Here is a 23,670-nt window from a genome sequence, read left to right as displayed (position 1 = left end):
TCAGTGAGCATCTGGATCTTTAGCTAGATCTTTGACCATTTTCTTTCTTTTTTTTTCTTTTTTTTACTGCTTTATTAATTTTGAGACAGAGACAGAGCATGAGCAGGGGAGGGGCAGAGAGAGAGTGAGACACAGAATCTGAAGCAGACTCCAGGCTCTGAGCTGTCAGCACAGAGCCCGATACAGGGCTTGAACCCACACCCCACGAGATCATGACCTGAGCCAAAGTTGGATGCCTAATTGACTGAGCCACCCAGGTTCCCCAAGCGTTTTCTTAATTAAATAGGGAAAGTTGCTAGAAGTGAACTTATTTGGATAGAGCATATACACATGTGGAAATATTTTGAAACATATCGACAATGCCTTCTAATTATAAAATGTCCATTAACTAATGGGTATAATGGAAAAGAACACTGAATTTGTGGTAGAAAGATTGATGGGTACTCCTCTTTCATTCCTGTATAATTTTTATTAGATCAATATTTCTAACCTTCAGTGTTCTCATCTATAAAATGGAAATCATATTCATGCTACCTCTGATATAGGGTTATTATGCAGGTAAAAGGAGGTGGGCTATGGGCAATCCTTTGAAAATATGAGGTTATGAATAAATATAAGGCATTCATTTATCCCTTCTGCCCAGACAAGAGCAATGGTCTTCAGGAAAATAGTCCATAATATCCCCCATTTCATTACATCTCTTCTGAGAACATTTGATTGTACTAGTATCCTTCAAGAGCACCTGTGGACTTAATGGCACTCCACTGAGTATACCATTGGCTCTAGTCCTGATCCAAAAGTGTGTTTCCATATCCGTGTACCTTTTTCTTTTCTTGAACAATAAAGTCTATGACATGGGAAGTCTCATCTGTATGGTTACTGTATTTACTAATTTTTTGTCACCTTGCTTTTTTAAACTGGTTGTTCGCTCATTCCCCTGTCGATCTATTATGTTCTCTGTGAGGTTGTCTTTATTGGTACTCATAGGTGGCATTTAGCATTCATATGGCACTTTTCATCTTGAAAGCACTTTATAGACATTAGCTAATTAATTTTCACATCACAGTGTGATAGGTAGGTAGGGAGCTAATCTAAGCATTTGTGCTATGGTGATGAAAGGTGTGTTACGAGTACAATAAATTATTTTTTATTATTCTTTGGAGGAGGAAGAGGTGGTTATGTAATTTGTCCCAAACCACAGAGGTATTTGCATTACAGTTGAAACTTACAGCCGAAACCTCATCTGATAAAGTTAGTTGTATCACGGGCCCTCTTACCGGTTCTTACCTGGCTTGCTCCCAAAGACAGTGCTATGGTAGTGAACTTTGCTTTCCACTGTGCCTGAGGAGCAGCATTATTGGCACTCGAAGTGACTTTCTTCCCTTCTTTGTGTTTTGAATGATGTGTGTTTTTGAAACGAACCTGATGGGAAGTTTGAAAACATTTCAGAAGGGCCTCCAAGTTTATGGGAGAGAATGATGGGCAGCAGCAGGAGGCCACATTCCATATAGGGGCAAATATGATTGGATTGTAATTTGCTTTTGAAATCTAAGAGTCTTTCTGATGGGTAAAATGATGATGTCACTCTTGCTTGGGCAAATGGAAAGTAGTGAGGTAAAAACCTCTTTGTTGGCTTGGCTTGGCTTGGCTCTCGTGAGCTGTTCCATTAAGTACCCTAGAGTGCAGAGAGAGACAGAGGGAGGGGGACCTAAGAGCAGTGCCTGTAGAGGTTGTTCTTTCCTCTGTGCCTCCCCAGAGCTGATAGGGGGTTCCCAACTGCCCTCTCATCTTGGGATACCAGAGTTTCCAACATCGATATCAGAAAAGAGAAAATACTAGTAAAACTGTTTTTCATGTAGAAAGGGATCATGGTTGGAATTCTCCAGTTTCTGGAGAATTTAATTTCTAGAAAGTTTATGGATGGACTTCAGGCAGTGATGGGCCCTGAGACCATAGGCTTTCCTCTCTTCAGTGACTTTAGGTGAAGGTATGTGAGCATCAGATTCTTGTAGAGTATCTGATTCAGTTTCCTATGTCCTGAAATGTGCTCAAGATTTGCATCAGTAGTAATTTAGATGATAAAATCTTTTGACTTTGAAAGTTGGTGGTGGGGGTGGTAGTAGAGAGGAAAGCCAGAAAGAACAAGTCCTATCATTTGATCCATTTCCAATAGCTTTTCTCTGATAGTCAGATTTCCCTGGTCTCTACAATTTCTCATGCTGGTGGGTGTCAGCCTAAACACCTAAGCAGATGGCCTAAATAAGAGGGGAGATTTGACATTTAGCTGTTAATTTATTTTACGATGTGGGCTGCCATGTATTATACATGAGGTAAATAAAAGTGATGGACTAATTATGGAAACGTGCGCTGCCTTCCAATTGCTCTTGGATTCCATGTTTAATATTTTGAAGTATTCCAATTACAGAGATTTGTCACTGCAACAAACTTTTTTATCTGTGGAATTCCAACTTTATCTGCAGTGAGCCTTGGCTGATTTTGTTCTGCTAAGTAAATGAACATCCTAGACTTTTCACCACAATTGGGATTTTTTTTTCCCTGGTTGAATCATATTTTAGACTTATATTTTTGACAACCTATTTCACAGTTGACTGGCCTCCCCCTCCAAATCTGGGATTCTGGTCCACTTTCAAATAGGAGATCCACATTTGTTATCATAAAAGGGCAATCTTGTCATTTTAAAACGATCACTTCTGGTTAATTCAAGATCCGTAACTTGTTTTGGTCTATTAACTTTTTCATATTTCTTTCAAGAACAGTTTGATTGGGAGAGGAATGGATCAACATGGCGAATGGTTTAAATGGCTGGTTAAAAATTTTATATATGTATCTGTGTGTGTGTGTGTGTGTGTGTGTGTGTGTTTATTTTTAAAGCAGAAACAGCTAGGTTCTTTAAAGCTTTGGTTAATAGTAATAGGAGCACCAGAAAATTTGCAAAATTAGACGAGAGGATTGTTTTACTTTGTGTCTAAATACTTCATAACACTTAATTTTGTTTTATTTTGGACTTATATTCTAATTTATGCTAGCTACACAACCCAGAGCCATCCTCCTTAATTTCTTAAACATTCTAAGAATTTTATAAAAATGGAAATTTTTTGTTTGTTTGCTTTTCAGTGTAAGATAATTATTGCCTCTAATCCAGCACTTATCAATTTTAATTTGATCTTTTGCAAAAAGTGAGATTCATCCAATGAAGCACACTGTCTTTATTACAAAGAAAAATACTATGCATTTTATGGTTTGAGCATTATATCCATAAATGGTTAATTAGTTTTATATGCTTATAATCTAATCTCACTTCAAAAAATCATTTGAGACAGCTTATACAAATTCATAAACCAAAGTAGGCAAACTATAAATGAATTATAAATCAGGAACAGAGAACTATAGATAGAATAGAAAGTCAAAACTTGGGAAAGAGTGTGAACATAAAGAGGAGGACAGAGTTGCTAAAGATGAGCCACAAATTGGCTCTCTGCTTCTTGGCATCCAAATTAAAAGGGAAACAGGATCAGTTTCATAGACAAGTGATACGTAAGTAACAAACATACCTGTTCCTCAGGGTAAACAAAGGTTGTTTTTTTTTTTTTTCTGGTAATTAGGTTGCTTATATTATAATGTTACTTTATAAATATTAATACATTAGTATACATTTTTGAAATAATTTTTATTATTTTTGTGTCATTCTTGCTCCATAACAAAACCAAAGCATGGTTGCTTACAACAACAAATGTTTATTATTTCTCTGTATTCTGTGGATTGGCTAGGTGGTCCTTTGGGTCTGAGCTTGTTTGCATATGGCTGGACGGTCTAGGATGGTCTTGGGTGGTCTGAGCTAGGAATTCTGGGATGGCTGAGTTCTGTCTGTCCATGCTCCTCCAGAAGGCTAATCAGGCTTGTTTATGGTGGCAGAAGGGTTCCCAGTAGAAAGAGAGAGCCAGCTCCAACAAGTACTTTATCAAATCTGTTTATATCAAGTTTGCTAATGTCCCATTAGCCAAAGCAAGCCATATGTCCAACACAGATTCAAAGAATAGAGAAAGAGACTGTCCCTCTTGACGGTGAAAGCTACAAAGTCCCATTGCAAAGGGGCGTGAATGCATATAGAGAGGAATTCTTGTGGCTCTTTTTGCAAACAGTCTACCACAGTTCTGAAGCCAGTATCTTTCTTTACTACTCCCCATTGATCATTGAAACTTAATCTAAGCCTGGAGTAGAAAAGAATGACATTGTGTCTGCTATCAATTTGTTGCCTCTCAAATCTGAATGCATTCTTCAATATATATGCTCTGTGATAAGCAACGGAATTCCTTGAAACTTTTCTCCTTAAAGGGAGCACTATGGGGGCGCCTGGGTGGCGCAGTCGGTTAAGCGTCCGACTTCAGCCAGGTCACGATCTCGCGGTCCGTGAGTTCGAGCCCCACGTCAGGCTCTGGGCTGATGGCTCGGAGCCTAGAGCCTGTTTCTGATTCTGTGTCTCCCTCTCTCTCTGCCCCTCCCCCGTTCATGCTCTGTCTCTCTCTGTCCCAAAAATAAAAAAAAATAAAAAAAAAAAAAAACGTTGAAAAAAGAAAAAAAGAAAAAAAAAAATTAAAAAAAAAAAAAAAAAAAAGGGAGCACTATGGCAAGCTTCCTCAGTAAAGGGCACTGAAGGGATATTGTAGAAGGAAGAGGCTTCCTGCTGTTTCTGATGGGCCCAGAGGTCAACAGCATGGGTGTGAGGACACCCCATTGAGCCAGCCCCAGCCACGGGCCCAGGGCCTTGGCCTACCTAGCGTTAGTCCTCTCCATATGGAAACCAGAACCGTGTAGAACCTGCAAACCACTGCCTGCCACCTAGAGAGTCACACATTCTGCTGTTATTCCTTCCGCGAGCACGAACTTCTCCCCACTGTGCAGCCTGGATGCTCTGATGGCCCTGCCCCTGTCCAGCACCCAGACTCCCCCTGCACATCCATGTCATTGGTTGCTGATCATCTGTTTCATCACAGCTTTGGCTGTGCAAAGCCAGGCAACTTTTCTGCTATCCAGTGGCCAAACCACCTTTTCACCAATGAGGCTTGAATCCCTTGCAAGTTTGTTCTTCCCTGATTATTCTCCGTCTACCCTACAGTGGCATGTAGAGTTTCCTTTATCTTACAGTTGCTTCTTAATCAAGGATAATAACTCTAACACTAAATTCTCTGTGTAACCTACTGTGTGGTTTCTATGTCCTCCTTGGACCCAGACTACTACAGACATGATGTAGAAAAAATGGAAAAACTGAAGACTGCCCTCCTTGATCTTGGTGAACAAATGGACAAGTCAGCTAGATGGGAAGCGGAAGAAGAGGAAAAAGCATTGCAGAAAGAAGGGAAATGGAAGTAAAAGGAGCTAGCTCATTGTTTCTCTTCTTTCCCCCTAGGGCAGAAGCTAGGGGCCACTTTGAGCATTAAGGTGCCTAGTCAATGCAGAATAACTGGAATCCTCGTACATCGCTGGTGAGAGTATATAATGGCATAAACTCTGACAAATGTCTGGCACTGTTTTCTTTCTCTCTTTTTTTTTTAATGAAACAAAAATATGAATATCCTACCACCCGGAGCTTTCAATTCTAGGAAAATCTATCCAAGAGAAAAATATTTATGCAGGACTGTTCAGCTTTTTTCATAATAGGCCTAACCTTGGAAACAGCTCAAGTACCCCTCAAGAGGAAAATTAATAAAATGTGATATATTCATATAGTGAAATATGATACAGTAATAAAAAAGAGATGACCAGTGATACATACAGTAACATGGATGAATCTTCCAAACATCCATTCATCCATCCATGTTATTTTTTGACGTATATAAAAGTAAACTCCGGGGTGCCTGGGTTAAGCGTCCGACTTCGGCTCAGGTCATGATCTCGCGTTTTGTGAGTTTGAGCCCCGTGTCGAGCTCTGTGCTGGCAGCTTGGAGCCTGGAGCCTGCTTCAGATTCTGCATCTCCCTCTCTCTGTGCCCCTCCCCTGCTTGCACTTTGTCTCTCTCTGTCTCTCAAAATTGAATAAACATTAAAAAAATTTAAAAAGAACAAACCAAGTAAGTATACTCCTTTAAAATTTTACTGGATAGGGGCGCCTGGGTGGCTCAGTCGGTTGAGCGCCGACTTCGCTCAGGTCACGATCTCGCGGTCCGTGAGTTCGAGCCCCGCATCGGGCCCCTGTGCTGACAGCCCAGAGCCCGGAGCCTGTTTCAGATTCTGTGTCTCCCTCTCTCTGACCCTCCCCCATTCATGCTCTGTCTCTCTCTGTCTCAAAAGTAAATAAACGTTAAAAAAAAAAAAAATTTTTTTTAATTTTACTGGATAATGTCCCTAAAAACATGAAAAATTAATCAAGAGTAAGAATTAGAAATGAAAGATGGGGTGCCTGGGTGACTCAGTTGGTTAAGCATCTGACTTCAGCTCAGGTCATGATCTTACAGTTCGTGGGATTGAGCCCCACATTGGGCTCTGTGCTGACAGCTCAGAGCCTGGAGCCCACTTCAGATTCTTTGTCTCCCTCTCTCTCTGCCCCTCCCCTGCTCATGCTCTGGCTCTCTCTGTCTCAAATATAAATAAAACATTAAAGAAAAAAAATTTTAAAGTAAACTGCAGTTATCTATACATTTCATACTAAGTATTTCAGCATGCTTATTATTAAGTAGTTTTGTTTCCTCACAGTCATGTGAAAGAAACATGAAAGAAGATCACATATAGTTTTATTGCATATGAAGTTCTAAAATTAGAAAATCTGATCTATGGCAGATAAAAACAAGAATGTTGGTTGCCTCTGGGGAGGTAAAGGTGGTGATTGAGTCAGGGATGGGAGACCTGAGAGAATTTCCTGGGGTGGTAGTCATGTGCTGACATCTTGATAGAAGTTTGGGATAAGAGAAAAGTGTGTGTATGCGTTTGTCAACATCTGCAAACGTACACTCAGATTTGTATGATTCATTTCATGTACATTTTACATCAAAAGAAAAAAATGTAAACAAGCATAACTAGTTCATAAGGATGCGGATGGATAGATGGATAAGTATATGATAAAAAGAAAGTGTATGTAAATGTTAGTGGTAGAAGCTGGGTGGTAGGTAACAAGATAGTCACTGTAAAATTCTCCCAACTCTGCCGGATATTCAAAATTTTCATAAGGGAAAATCTTGTAAAGTGCCCAGTTAGGTATAGGGAGCCCTTGTGCACTCAGTGTAAGAGGGCACTTCCCCTGGCTACCGGGGGAAGATGGCAGGTCCGTAGCTGAAGCCACATGCACAACTGTTCTCACAGGAACACTGGGGTGGCAGCAGAAAGTGGGTAGTTGGCGAGTCCAACACGGTGTTCCTAGAGCCTCATGCTTTGAGTGTGCTGTTCTTGTCATGCAGAAATTTTCATGTGTCTCAAGGAGGAGAGTCCTCACCAGAACCCTACCCTACTGGCACCCTCATAACAGACCCCCAACCTCCAGAACAGTGAGAAATAAATGTTGTTCAAGCCACCTGGCCTGTAGTATTTTCTCATAGTAGCTGCACCAACTAAGACACTGGCTCAATGTCAGGGTAGTTCAGATTGTACTGCTATATATTGAACATGTGAATAAATGAATCGGTGACAAAAGTCACACACCATTAATCTTCCACTCTACCTAAAACAATCATTTTATGGTTTACATATTCAAACAGGATCAATTCCATAAGACAAATGATCTATAAGGAACAAACATACCTGTTCTCCAAGGTACACAAAGATTTTTTCCTGCTGATTAAGTTGCTTACATTAGGATGTTATTCTATATAATATTAATATCTTAGTGTATTTTTAACTGTCAATACAAGTTTTATTATTTTAGTGTCATTTCTGTTCCATGACAAAACACAAGCCTTGTGGTTTAAAACAACAAAAATGTATTATTTTTCTTTATTCTGTGGGTTGGCTAAGTGGTTCTTTGGGTCTGAGGTGCTTTGGCTGTGGCTGGATGGCCTAGAATTGTGTAGGGTGGTCTGGGATGGTCTAAGGTATTCTGTTTTAGCAGGTGGAGCTAAGACAGGTGGCCAGAAGCCAAATGAAGAGTGTTTGTTTGAAGGAGAAGAGAGAAATCAATTATGTCAGAGGTTGCTGATGGTCCAGGGAACAGAGATCTGCACTGTCTGGCCACTTTGTAACAGAGACTAACAACGGCCCATCCACGACTCTTGTCATCTCACCACAGGTCACATAAAACAACCGCTGAACTCCCTTATCCATTCATCCCTTGGAAGGAGCGTGGCTGGTGAACAGGTCCAAAATACCAAGACAGCATTTAGTTAAAGGGACTTTTGAAATCATATCATTGGATTATCTTTACCTGTTGAATTAAAAGGTTGTACCCAGCAGGAAGAAGCTCAGAGGGAGGATGGGGTCTTGAATAAACAAGTAAATAAAGCTGCATTTTCTTTCTCACACATCTGAATGTGTGATAAGTAATTAAATGACCTTACCTCATTAATAAATAGTCACACTCTGAAAGGTCTATTTTTAATGCACTTCATTAAGTATAATTTTGATTTTTAAAAATATAGTAGTATGGATCCAAGTATAATGTGTGTGTTGATTGTAGATGAGATGCATAATTTATAATAATGCAGAGGTGCCCAAATGTATACACAACATACAGGAGATTGCTAGGACAGTCTTGGGCATTCCATAAATATTTGTTAATTAAATGAATCCTGTTGCACTTTTAAAGTTGTTTTTTTTTTTTTCCAGGAGATTCCTACTGTCATAGATGAGATGGTAATATAGATGCCTCTCTTAGAGGCTGTGCCATTGGTTTTCCTGGCAACGTAAGAGTCACGGTAAAGTTGTCAAACTAGAAAAGAGGCAGGTGGTCATAAACGGATTTCTTAAACCAGCAAAAAGTCTTTAAAAAGGAATAATTAATTAAAGCTCTTGCTTAATTAAGTGTTCCTTGATTGCCGGGTCCTCATGTCATTCCTAATGAATAGAGCTTCTGTCTGTAACCACCTCTTGGCCTCACAGAAGGTCAGGACTATCCCTGTTACTTTCAGAGCAGAAACTGAGGGTCGTGGACACCGTGAGACTGCAGCAGGTTACTGGCTAGATAGCAGCAGTGATGGTTCTTGAACAAGACTCTTCGTTAGTTTTTCTTCCGATACCCTATTAAGGATCCTAAGTTCATAACCATTGTTTTCAATTTTTAAATGCATATTTATTTATTTTGAGGGGTGGAGGTGGGAAGAGATGGAGAGAGAAAGATCCGGAAGATCATGGATCCGAACCATGAGATCATGATCTGGGCTGAAATCAAGAGTCACACACTTAACCAACTGAGCCACCCAGGCGCCCTGCCTCTGTTAATTTTCTTATGAACTCATTTGGACCATTCATTTGAAAGACCCTCAGCGGTTCTGATGTGTATGTGAAAAGAAGGGACTAAGAAATAGCATCGGCAACATAGTTATGTCTATTTAGTGCTTATTTTCCACATTCCTTGGCCTATGAAAGAAGTTAAGGTGATCTGTCCTACGGAGCAGGGGTTGAGCACTCAGATACAGGATCCAAAGCCTTGGTAAAAATGAACATGCCATAGGAGAATGATGGCGATGCAGAGCATGTGTGTTGGCGAGAGGGAGGGTGTGAGGGTCAGCCTCAACCGGTGTGTGCAGGCCCACTGTGGTAACATCTTACAGCTTTCCAGAACATTGGATTTCTATGTGAAGTCTCCACGTTTGTGTGTTGGTTACTAATTCAAAATTTCAAATGTTGGGTAGACAAAACACTGTGCACCTAAGATTAACAAAAAAAAAAAAAAAAAAAAAAAAAAAAAAGATCAAACATCTCTGTGGGACGGATTTGGCCCAAGGCTTCCTCTTTGCATCTCTGATGTTGAGGTTTGGGGTTATTCGCTAAAAAAATTCCTGTGGGCCTAATATTGCAGAAAACACTATGGGGATGGGGAAAAGGGAAACCTACAGTAATTTAGGGCATGTTTCTTATCTTCTGGGAATTCCTAACTCAGTTGGGAAGATCAACATTTGTGTATCTATGCACAGATATATATAAGATATAGTCAGAGAGGCACATAATCGATGTTAGATCAGGTGGTATAAACGATAGGAATTCAGAAGACGGTTAATGGAAATAAATTGGGGTGTGGGCTGATAACTGATGTATTGCTTCTCCATGCCAAGTACATACCTTTTGCTTAATCTGTGAAAATGGATCTGGGCCATTTAATCTTTTTGCCTTGGTGACATGGTATAAAGCTGTGTCGTTATAGAAGGAAAGGGTCTTGCCTCCTGGTTCTGGGGTGCTAGCTTGGCAGGCCCCCTCCGCCTGCCCTGCGGGGCCTGGCTTCTCCAGTTGCCAGCTCCTTCAGCACACAGCAGCCGATAGCACGAATGGGCCAGCAGCAACTCCCGCCATGTACCTTAGGCAGTTCTGTAGCAGATTGCTTCCAGGGACACGTCGGTGGGGGAACAGCTTTTCCTGATACTCTGAACAGTGGATTTCTGGAGCGTTCCAGAGGGACAGTTTCTATCAGGTTCCACCAGCATGATGCCACCCTGCCATTCAGTGAGCCATAGATCTCAGCCAAGAGCCTCTCTCCTGGGTGCTGATCACTTGTTACTCTAACCCCTTGTTAGAGTTAATACTGTTTTATATTCAACATTCCCTGTTAAAATTACTCTGTAACTTTGGTCTTCTAATTGGACCAAGAGTGATAGAGGGTATGTTTTTTTCTCCTTCAAACTCAGTGATTTTTCGAGGTGCTGTGTTTGAGCTGTAAACTGCACCCCTTTGATCTTCCTCCACTCCTAGCGTTCAGTTTTAGTGGGGGCTGTCCACCTTGGTTCTCAGCCTTCTCCTGACTGGTTTATAGAGAGTTCTTTTTTCAGTTTTTTAAAACTTGAGCTGTGGTGCTGGTAATATTCTATGTTGAGGTTATAATGAAAATTATGTATAAGTATATAGATTTGTCAGTACTCATCAAAATATACCCTAAAAATGGGTGTGCTTGTTGTATATAAAATGTATCTCAATAGAGGAAATAAAAAAAAAAAAACACTTGTTCTCTAGAACTGAGTTTAAGAGTATAAACTGCCTGAGACCTACTTCCAGCCTGGTGGGGAAGGCCAGCTGGAGAGGAGGAGGCTGATGTGCACAGAGGCAAAGAGAGGCAAGGAAAGGGAAAGTTCGCAGGTTCTGATCCCTGCTCTTTGTTTTCCAAGAATGGATGTACCTCTTTCTTTTCTGCTCTTTGCTCTTGTGAGCTAATAAATTATTTTGCACGAACTAGTTTAATTTGATTTTCTTCTACCGGAACTAAAATAATACATAAAGAAAAAACCATCATGGCCTGAGCTTATCAGTGCGGGCAGACTTTATTTCAGGCATGAGAGTGAGCTTGATCTTGTAGGGTGCACAGAGGAGAGGTAGAAAAGCACTGCGGGTGACCATGCAGAGGAAGCTCAGGGGAAAGAAAGGATAAGTGTAGCATTTGTGGAGACTGGCCCACGGAATATAGCAGTTCCCAGCAGAGACTTTGAAATCAATTGGATTTGGGCTTAAATCTTAGCTTTGCTATTTGCAGGCTTATGTCCTGGGGTAGAGACCCAAGGTCTCTGAGCTTCAGATAAGTGTATCAAGGTGCAAATGAGATTAAGTATCTACAGCATCATAGTGACTAGCGCAGTAATAGAAATGATGGTAAAACTAACGATGGTCTTTACTTGTGTTTGTGGTTATTGGAAAAGAATGCTGAAAGACACAGTGATTTAATTCTAAATGAATTATTGGTGTAATTGATGCCCTCGTCAAGAAAGTCTGAGAAAAATAATTAACCAAATTGCAATGACTTGGAAAAGAAGTAGGTGATTCCTAAAAGTCAGCTATGGCTCACCAAGTGCAGATCATGCCAAATTAGCTTCTTTTCCCCTTATTACTTTTATGAGATGGAAGGAGAAGGGAAATGTTATCAACACGGTCTATCTTTTTGGAAAAGCTGTAAAGTTATCACAGAGACAGACTTGGACAGTTTCAGCCAGGGGGCCTCCCTTTTCACAGAGTATCCTAGATTTCTCATCAGCTGTGTCCAATTTTTAGAAAGCCTTTTCTTTTATTGACCTGAAGTTGCCATATTTGCATATTCGTTCTGTTTGGAAGTACACAGAAAGAGGACCGGTTTTGTCTTCTTTCTACCACTTGAAGACCCTTCTTACATCTTCCTTCAGCTATTTTCTCCTCTGTTACATTAATCTTCATTTCCTCCCACTACTCTTCGGTTAACAAAAATTCTAAACCTGCTCAGTTGTCCTTCTCTTCAATGCTTTATTGTACCATCACCCTTCCAAAATGTGGAGTCTCTTAGAATTTGGTCGTGGTATTTCTGATGTTTTCAGACCTACACGGATTACACGAGGATGGATACATAGGATGCATTAATATTTTTAAGCTAAAAAATATTTTTTTTGGGGCGCCTGGGTGGCGCAGTCGGTTAAGCGTCCGACTTCAGCCAGGTCACGATCTCGCGGTCTGTGAGTTCGAGCCCCGCGTCAGGCTCTGGGCCGATGGCTCGGAGCCTGGAGCCTGTTTCCGATTCTGTGTCTCCCTCTCTCTCTGCCCCTCCCCCGTTCATGCTCTGTCTCTCTCTGTCCCAAAAAAAATAAATAAAAAAATGTTGAAAAAAAAAAAAAAAAAAAAATTAAAAAAAAAAAAATATTTTTATCTTTTGATTTCAATACTATTAACATTATAAAGGAGCTGGGTCACATTGTTGACTCATATTGAGCCCGAGAAGAACAAAATTCAACTGTACCATTTAAAAGGTACCTTTCTAATCCAAATCTATAGCTGTGCTATAATTATTGATTTCTTTAATCTAAAATGTATGGTTATACCATTATCCTTCTTGTTAGTTTCAGCACAGTAACCCAACCTGTCAAAATCTTGATCCTGTCGTCTGTCATGTTAGTTATCCCTTGCGGCTTCGTTTCATCTTCAAATTGGATTTGCATGATCCTACAACACAAGCCACTGACAGAAGTGTTGAATGGGACAGAACCAAGTGCGGAGCCCTGAAGCATGTCCTAAAGACTCTCTTCTACATTGACATGGTTTTATTAATTGGCACTCTTTCAGAAAAAGTATTTCAATCGGCTAATTTTCTTTCTTGCACCCTGGTCATCTTCTCACATTGAAATCAAGAAAAACTTCTTTGGAGTTGTGAGGAGACTGGATTCTAATTTCTGGTTATATTAGTCAGAATTATTCAGGGAAACAGAAATGTGTGCGCACACACACATAAATATTTATGTACACATGCCTTCAACTGATTTGACAAGGCCCACCCACATTAGAGCTAGTAAGTAATCTGCTTTAGTCAAAGTCCACTGATTTAGATGTTAATCTTATCCAAAAATACCATCACAGAAACATTCAGAATAACGGTTGACTAAAACCTGGGCACCGTGGCCCAGCCAAGTTGATACATAAACTTAAGCATCACACAGGATTTAGCCACATCTGGCCTGGCGCAAGGTCCGCCACAAAGAATTGCTCAGTGTACATCCTTCACAAAGTCACTGTGCTGGAGAAGTGAGGGGGCACTGAACTGTAGTCGTTGCACTGCTCACCAACCATGTATCCTGGGCTAGGACTGCATCTACTAGCAGGAAGGACACATTGTACTAATTAGTATGCAGGCACGGTCTATTTACTAAGCCATGTGCCCTTGGGCACCTTTTTGTAATTGCACAGAGCCTTAGAAGAGCCAAGCTTTGGTCTTACACTTAGCTTCTAATTCTGACTCAGCTTCTCAGTAGCTGTATGTCCCACGGGCTAGGTCATTTATTTCTATGAAGCCAGTTTTCTTCATCTGTAAAACAGAATATGTACCTGATGGTAAGGCTTAGATGAGAGGAATTAGCATGGATGAAATGCCTGGCTGGCTTGGTTTCTGGCACACAGTAGTTAGGAAGGAAAAGGTAGCCAGGATGATGATGTTGTACAGCATCCTCCTGATCTACAAGCTGGTATTTCCTCCAAAAACAGCCTCTCAGCATGTTCTCCATCTCAGCATTCCTTCTTTACGTGGCTTAAGTGTGGACTCCACTTGGAACTACTGGCCCATCTGCGTGACCACAAGAGCTGCTCTCCAGACTTTTCAACAACAAGAGACTCGGCACTGAAATTCCTTGTCTGGCTTAGGCAACGTCTGTCTGTGAGGAGTCAAGGGACAGGGAGACAGGCCCATAAGTTCCCATTGCCCGGAGCACACAGCTGGCAAGTCTATTTAAGTCCTTGCTGAAGTCCCTTTTGACACTCATAAATGCAGAATGTCCTATTTTATCAAGACAAGGAGTTCTAGAGAGACACGAAACACATGACCGCCGTGCAACCTTCCCAAATGGAGCAGAACATGTGGTTGCAAGTAATGTTTGTAAATAAATTATTAAGTCATACAAAGAAATGCAGAATTGAGGAGGATGAATAACAAGACGTTCTTCCCTTAATTAAAAGGAGTTGGCTGCCTTGAAATACCAACGGATCATTTGCCTCTGTAGAGGAGAGATACTAGGAAGCAAGCATTAAGTCCCTTCTGATAATTACACAGCAGCTTAAAAATCTCAAATATATGGGTTTTTAGTTCGACACACTCCTTCAAAAAAGGGACGATGCCTTGAACAAATCAATTGTAACTGAGCAGAAACTAAGAGAACATCGTACATGGCTGGATTTTTATAAAAGTCACAATTTAAAAACATCTGAGGATGTCGTTCTTCTGTAAAGGGTATTCTTACTCCAATGGACTCTGTTCCAGATTAATTAAAAAATGTCCCTAACAAAGCATGTTAGCATCCTTACCATCTTCCTTCTTGTCCTTCCTGTTCCTCTACTCTACACAAAAGCAGTCTTGACACTGACAGTGGTGTTTGTGCACACCTGGCAGAAAACCCAAAGGCTACTAAAAGCTGGTTTGTTTTCTTTTCGGCAGTAACACCCCCGCCCCAACCACCCCACCCTTGGCATTTTCTGCCCCTCTCCCTGAAGTCAGGCCTTCCGATGGATAGCTTAGGAGAAAGAAGGGGAGGGAGGGAGGGAAGGAGAGGAGGAGAGAGGGAGGGAGGGAGAGACCAGTTATAGATGCAACAGCAGGAGCAAAGGGAAGGAGGGAGAGAACTCGCAATGGTGTGCTTGGCTGTTTTGCTGGTGACCGTGGAGTAAGATTGAATCTGTGATAACTTGTCAAGAGTAGAAAGAACTTGGAGCTTTTGGATGAGATCTTTACATCTGTGATCTTAATCCGCTTGCAGCTCCTGAGGCCCTCCATTGACAAATTCCCTCTAAGCCGCGGATAATAAAACCACAGCCTCAGAAAAGGCTTCGAGGTTGTCAGTTCATTGTAGTGAAAAGGACAAAGGCCTTGTGAGGGGTGACTCGGCCAAGGTCACTCAGCCAGCTGTGTCTGCAGCGGCACTAAAATCCATATTACTTGAAATCAGGGCTTTTTGTCACTGCAAAGTCTCTGTAAACGGCTCCCCATTTCCATTTCCTCTAGTTTGATATCCCTTTGCACTCTCCTGAAAATACACATTGGCTTGTGCATTGATTTACTTTCCTTATACTTTTCCATGAGGCTGAGGAACATGGGCAGTCATCTTAACGTTTAAATAAATATCTTAGTTTGGCATGAAGCGTCATTCTCTACTGCCGTCATCCTGCCGAGTCCTCCCAGGGCTCAGGCTTCTAGAGCCTAATCCAATCTCTGTCCTGTGCACACATCTACCCCACTTTTGCATCCTTGCACATGCCACACCTCTGCCTGAGAAATCCTAACAACACTGGCAGTGATGAGCATTTAGGGGCTGCATCCAATGCCTTACCAGCGGTGGCCGACTGGCAGATCACTGGGATCCGTTACCTAGTGACTTAGACTACTGGCACACTGACTATTCAGAAAGCACAGCACTGTCATCTGTTGCTTCTGGAGCTAACGGGAATATTTCATTGTGTTATCTAGGGAATATCATGGTGTATCAGTTAAGGCTCAGATAGGAAAACAGAAACTGGTCTAGGTATTTCAAGTAGGAAGGATCTTAAAGTAGGAGATTGGATACATGCAAAACCATCGGAACAACTGGAAGTTGAAAAGTCAGAAAAAGGCTCTGCTAGCTGTCAGTTTCCTGTTAAAGTTGCAGGACCCACAGAATGGTCACCACAGCCCGAAATTCTAAATTAGGTGATTTTCAGAGACCACTGCAAAATCTTTTGTCAATCAGCTGAAGTCCATGCCTTGGCGTGCTTCTTCTGGAAGAGCGTTAGTATCGCTCTGTTTTCCTCTGCCTTCTTTATATCATGGGGGCTCTTTTTATTGGTACAATCTAGCCTGGAAAACTTACAGCAAGACATTCTGGGAAATGTAGTTTCCAGGCTTTTAGCCTGTAAGATCCAGGAGGGGGTGGCAATTTGCCAGCAATCTGGCACAGATGGTCTCCATATTTCTTCATGTTGCTGTGGGAGAGGAAGAATAAAATCCTTTTTTTAGCTTCCGTTTCCATTCTAGGTAGGCAATGGCTTTTCTTATCAAAAGGAATTTAAACTTCCTCCTCTCATCTCCATAGCCTGCAAAAGAACACTGGCTGCAAAGAGAAAAAAGCTACAAAAGACACTGCAAACACAAAACACAAATGCTCTAAGGGCGGCAGTCATTCCAAGTTAATTCTCTAGATGAGAGGCCAAGAAACTTTTTCTGTAAAGGGCCCGATGGTAAATATTTTAGGCTTCCTGAGCTGTATGGTCTCTGTCACAACTTCTCAACCCTGCTTTCATAGGGCTAAAGCGGTCATAAATAATACGTAAATGAACGAATAACTATGTTCCAATAAAACTTTATTTACAAAAAAACAGGTGGTGGGCCATATTTGGCCTGCAGGCCATAGTTTTCTGATTTCTGACTGAGATCGGTAGCCAGCAAAAAATCCCCCCAAAACAAAACCAACCTCCTCCCCCAGAGCAGACAAACAAGCAAAACAAAAACATTTCGGCTACCTAGTAGAGTTAAATGGGACAATAAACGTGCAGGGGACAGTGAGGTGGGTACAGAATGGGCAAGAATTATTTGCTTAGTTGTTTGGGTTAAGGATATGGGGATGGAGGCTGTTACTATACTTTGGTGAGGAGGAAGCAGAGATTAATAACTGAATCCACGTGTATCTTTGTACTTGCTTCTACACACGCATATGCGTTATACCTGGGACATACAACCCTCCTGATAAGAGTTTGAGCCTAGCAGTCTCAACGAAACCGTTTTTGGACCATTTCCAACAGTTTTTATATTGCAAGCGATGAAAGCCCAACCCAAACTGGCTTAAGCAAAAAGAAGGACGCCTTGGCTCTCATAACTGAAAACACCAGGGGCATCACTGACTTGCTGCAAAGCTGGCCCTGGGCGTGTGCACAGTGTCAGCAGAAATCAGTCTCTCACTGTTTAGCTCTGCCTCTCTGTGCTTTTCTTCATTCTCACTCAGGCAGACTTTCCCGTTGGGGCGGAGCACCTATGATCTGCCAGCCTCACAAGCCCAGCCGGAGAGGCGTGCCACTTTCCTCAGCTCCAGCAAAGTCCCGGGGCTGATTTTAGTTGCCCTGAACTCAGTCTCAGGCATGATGCAGAACCAGTTATTCTGGCAAGAGGGCAGGAGAATGCTGACCGCCAAGCCTAGGTTATACGCCCCACTGGCAGGTGGGATTGGCCCCGTCTCAGCCGCACCGACCGGAAATAGCGGAGGAAGCATAGTTCCTCAAAGGAAATCGGAATGTTATCAGATTGTAGTAAAAGGAAGTCTAGGCAGATAAAAACCATGAATCCACTAGCTGGACTTGCTTTCAGAGAAGCCCAGTTTTTCCCATGGCTGCTTCAGTGCAGACACCTGAATGAGGCAGGCAGTGTCAGCCACATAGGGTTCGGGTTCTGATGTCCCTCCAGCCATAGTATGAGGCAGATCAGTAAATAAGGTTGAGTGACCAAAGAGAACTTACTTAGTTCGGATAAGTGCAACGAAACTTTGGGGGAAGATTTTTCAATGGGATGAAGGCTATTATCCTTCCCAAACCAGAATTGTTTGTCATTTGTTCTGGTTTGTCTTTAGTGTTCATGAAAACAGTAATGAGAGGGAGGGAGGGGGAGAGAGAGAGAGAGAGAGGGAGGGAGAGAGGGAGAGGGAGAGAGGGAGGGAGAGAGAGAGAGAGGGAGAGAGGGAGAGGAAGGGAGAGAGAGGGAGAGAGGGAGAGGGAGAGAGGGAAAGAGAGGGGGGGGCGGAAATGAGCTGGAGAGGGGCGCCTGGGTGGCTCAGTCGGTTAAGCGGCCGACTTCGGCTCAGGTCGTGATCTCGCGGTCCGTGGGTTCGAGCCCCACGTCGGGCTCTGTGCTGACAGCTCAGAGCCTGGAGCCTGTTTCAGATTCTGTGTCTCCCTCTCTCTGACCCTCCTCTGTTCATGCTCTGTCTCTCTCTGTCTCAAAAATAAACATTTAAAAAAATTTAAAAAAGTGAGTTGGAGAGAGGAAAAAAACAAACAAAGGTCACATTTTCCTTTCTAGGGGGCTTGGCACTTGATCTTACCTTTCCTTTAGCTTTTATTCACTGAAGTGAGTAAAGACTTTGAAGCTTTTAAAAGCAAAGCGCATATAGATTTCATTTTATCAGGTTAAAGAGATGTGAATCTCATCATGCCTGGAACAGACCCCACCCTGCCAACCGTGGCTATGCAATTTAAGTGTGGCCACCAGTACAGCGGTGTGAGCAGGCACTGACCTTTTAGATTAGTGCCTAGGCCTTCATTAAGAAAAGCATCCAAAATGACAGCCGTGCCTCTAAGGAAGCCCAGCATTCCACACTGGTAGCCCAAGCAGTGAAAATTGACTTGGCGTGGGATTCTCCTCTCCCGGGCCCCCATACTGGGAGCCAGGAGCACAAGACAGCATGTTGGCAGATTCCAATCACTTAGGAGCTTTCCTTTATGACGCTGCTTTGTAAGGATGTGTCTAGTTAAATTCACAGGGTCATTGACTGCGGCTTTCAAAACACGAGGTTTTATGAAGGAATGCAGACCTGGAATCTAAGGTTCAGAGCCCAGACCTTCAAACAGATTAATCGCCATGGGGAGCATCATAAGAGTTTTCCAACTTTGGCTTCATCCTTTGCCCTAGCAACTGCAGGGCTCCTATTCAGCAGACCCAGGTGTCCACTATGGTCTGTTGGACAGAGCACTGGGCGGGGAGCCAAGAAGTGGGATGGTCTCATTTCAGCTCCCCAGCTGGCTCCTTGTGTGCCCCCTTGAGCAGATTCTTAACTGCTCTGGCTGTGTTTCCAGCTTATTAAGTTAAGAGGAGAACAATAATGCCCCAAGACACAGTTCCAGGGTGGGGGGTAGAGGTGGGACAGGTGGATGTGTGTGTGTGTGTGTGTGTGTGTGTGTGTGTGTGTGTGTGCCTGTTGCAGGGGGGCGGGGGAAAGTGTCTGGAGGACAAGTAAATCATTTGTGATGGAGAAAGCATCCTGCTCTGTCTAGGAGATAAAACAAGTGACTATTTGCTGCTCCTACATTTCCTTCTGATAAGCTGAAGAAGAGCGATAGGGAGAAAAAAGAGATAAATGGGACTGGGGAACAAATGAAGAATTGAGAGTCTGTCCTGTGAGCTTAATATAACCTTCCTTAAGAATTTTCTGGAGCCTTGTATTACAATTTAAAATTATATTTTTCCAAATTTAAATTTAAAATAATACTTTCCCCCAGCATAGGGGACATACAGAAAATGTTAAATAAATGTTTTTCACACCAGTAGGATAATGTTAAATGTCAGCTAGAATGCAGACTCAATTAGCAAGTAGATTACCATCTGTACTGGACAAGGCAACCTGTGGTGATTACTGTGGCCAGCATTTATTGAATGCCTGCTGTGTGCCAAACTTTTGAGTCGATTGTCTCATTTTCTCCCCAAAACAGATGCATAAAATAGAGTTTTACCACCATTCCCATTTTACAGACTGGGAAACTAACATAGATGTACAGGAGTTAAAGAAATTTCCTTGTGCTTGTGGGGCTAGGATTTGAACCCAAGCAGTACAGTTGATTCTAGAGTCCACATAACCTCTGCACTAGTCTGTCAGTGATTGCCCTGTCCGCCCAGTGCCGTCACATGAGGCTAGAAAGACCTGGGAATGAACGCATAACCCAGAAAGAAGTGCTGGTCCTGGGTAGGGTTACCAGATTTAGCAGATAAAATGTAGATGCCCAATTCCAGTTGAATTTCACGCAAGTAGCAATTAATGTTTTATCATACGTATGTCTCATGCACTATTTGGGATGTACGTATACTAAAGAATTATTATTCATCTGAAATTCAGTTGAAGTGGGTGCTCTCTGTTTTATCTTACAACCCTCTCCCTGAAGAGAGAATCCATTCCTTAATTCGTGGCCAGTCTGGGATCCCAACAAAGAGGGCCTGCACTGTGAGTGCCTCTTTACAGCTTACACCACTCAGGCTCAAGCTCCCACCTAAGGCTACTTGCTTTTGCAAACCACTGAAATCGAAAATGCCTTGGGTACTTGTAGTGAATATAGGTGACTGAGCGCAAGGGAGGAGTAGGTACTTGTAGAGAAACCATCCTTCTACATATGTGCCAGTTGTTTGTGAGTGGAGTTATAGGAGTAATTTCTGCCCAGATGGTAAGAACCGTAGCCCTGTGCCCTCTAGCTGCCTGTGGCTCAGAGATGTGTTTTCTTTGGCTCAGTGATTGTTGCTGAAACCCTGACCTTTGTCCACCAAAGTTCTCACCTGTCTGTTTTTTTGGTACTTAGCTACTGACTTCCTGTGCTCGTTTATGTTATCTATCTGTACCCTCTTCCTAGCCATTGGATTGATAACTACTTTTAGGTAGACACGTCCCCAGGAGATAGCCAGAATTTTCAGTTTCAATTCTAAAACTGCATTGGGTTAGATGTCATAATTTAAGCGAACACATGCAGGTTTTAGTACAGTTTAGGCAAATTCCTAATGATCCTCCTATTTCCGATACACAGCAATGGCCACTGGTAAAATCCTAGTGAAGCCCACAGGTAGAGAATGTGTATAATTGAGTGCTGGATTGAGTAGGGGTTCTCTGAGCCTTGAAAGAACAAATGGAACAAGTGTTAATAGAGACTAACACAGAGAGGAAGCCCTGAGGGGGCTGGACTGGAACGTCTTTGGTTTCAAAGCAGTGAGGCACTTAATCTTTGATTTATAAACAACCCAGAACCAGATGTGGGGATATCCGTTTTCCGTGAATGTGATGTATCCTGCTTATGAGAATCTCTTTTTCTGAAGAAATAAAGAGAGGATCTGCCATCCGTTTAAATGAAGAAAAATGGGCCTTGTACTTTCATCTTGCCTGCCTTGGTGTAGACCAGATTATGAATTGAGAAGATGTCAGTCTTACAGATGGCTCCACATTCTGAACAGAATCATATTGCATATTGCTGATGGAGATCTGCTCAATGGTAGAAAAGAGTTGTGTAGGGTTTTAAGAAATGAAATTAGCAGGGGCTCTTGGGTGGCCCAGCCGGTTAAGCATCCTACTCTTGATCTCAGCTCAAGTCATGATCTCATGGTTCACGAGATCGAGCCTCATCTCCGGCTCTGAGTTGACAGTGGGAGCCTGCTTGGGATTCTCTCTCTCTCTCTCTCTCTCTCTCTCTCTGCCCCTCCCCACACCCCCTCCCCCCCAAAATAAATAAACTATATAAAAAGAGAAAGAAATCATGTTAAAAAATCATGTCCATAATTTTATGAAGCAACTGATTTTTGTTTGTTTGTTTGTTTTTGACCTTCTTGTTCTATCGACACTGTGGGTATTGGTGGATTAAACAAAGTAATAGTTATAAAAGTGACTGGAATACTGCACAGTGTGAACAGTTCTTAAACCTCCCTTGTCTTTGCTCAAAACTCAGCTTGTGATTTATAATTGGACAAATGAAAAGTAGCATTTGGACCAAGGAGAAAAATGCATTTCGGATTACTTTCCTGTTTCTAGCCTTGAGAGAGATCGGGGATGAGGGGCCATAGGAGGTGCCGGATAAGGGAGTATAAATGCCAAATCCTGTCGTGTATTTAAATCTGGCCAGTGACTATTTATTGTCATGTTCCTTTATCCTCACCCAAACCATTAGGTAATCAACTTTAGGCTATTCACATACACATTTTCAATATTTATCTCCAGGCCATTTAAACCAAGGTGCATTTCTGTGATTAAAAGTGGCACAGTAAGGAGAGTTATGAAAAATGAGTATAAAAGAAGAAAATTGGAGCAATAAGCTAAGTAAACGAAACCAATTAGAAAACGGGCTTTGCGAAGAGATGAAAATACATGTAATTTTGTGCAAGAAGGAGATAATGTGTTTTAAAGGTTTATAAAGTGGTCGGGGAAATGAGTCAACCATTTAAATGTGAGGCAGAGATGAACTAGAAATCAGCGGAGTTGATGGAGTGGGGGAATAAATTATTTGAGATTCAAGCCTTTGAAGAGGGTTTCAATAGTTATTTGGAGACAGAATGTCAGAAGACCAACATGGGTGAGTCACAGACATCAAGATGGGAGGTAATGAATGAACTTGAGGTGCCTGGATGAAGGGAAGGAAGAGAATGAATCTGAAAGCATGAAGTGTGAGTGGTAATGAGTACCCTACTGAGACTAAAACATGAATATTCAACAGTGATGTAAGATCATCAGATTAAATAGTTAAGAAATGATATGAATATAGTAGGAAATAAAAAAGACGGAGCAGATGGAAAACAAGGCATTTTCTATTTCTCTTGTAGGATTAAGAGTTCTGATTGCAAAGGGAGAGGAATAAATGTCAAGATAAATAAAATTAATGTCCTTTTGGCAAATAAAGGGAGCTACTACCCAAGAGAGATGAAATGATGCTCCTATACACACACACGTGTGCGCACGCACACACACACACACACACACACACACACACACACACACACCACTGTATTCAGCAATTCTTGTTTCTACGAGGAAGCAGTTCCTGAAAATTCTTACCTATGTCTTGTTTATTCTTGGATATGGGCCCTCGAAGGGGCACAATCTGTAGTATGTTTTTTCCTTTAATTTGCAATGACTTTTATGGTTTGGGTCAAAATATTTTCTCATTGTTACCATACATGTGGGTCTCATGTCTCCTCCACTGTGTTTCAAGGGTAAGGAATAGGGCCTGAATTTTTTTTGTCTTTTTTCCCCCAGCCCATGGCACTAGCTCACAATACTCTTTCACTGTTTTACTTACTGTTACAAAAAAAAAATAGGTATGTGAAGAAGTGTTATGTTTTAGCAGAAAGAGACTACAATTTAAAGCAAAAATTAGATTCAGAAATAAGTAACCTGGATTTAAAGAAATAGAAAAATATTAACCGATGAGAGCTCATTCAAGCAAAGATCTGACCACAGGGAGGTCTCCATGACCATGATGGAACAAAGATGTTTCAAGTTGAAAATGGAAAGTTAACTCAAGCATTATTTCACCTGACAAGGCATATCCACATACTTATGCAAATGGATGCTTTTCTCTCTCTTGGGCAGACGAAATTAATTGGATAATTTTTGTA

The sequence above is a fragment of the Neofelis nebulosa genome, chromosome 8 (genome assembly GCF_028018385.1).
Source record: "Neofelis nebulosa isolate mNeoNeb1 chromosome 8, mNeoNeb1.pri, whole genome shotgun sequence".
Lineage (NCBI taxonomy): Eukaryota > Metazoa > Chordata > Mammalia > Carnivora > Felidae > Neofelis > Neofelis nebulosa.
This window is presented reverse-complemented; position numbering follows the sequence as displayed.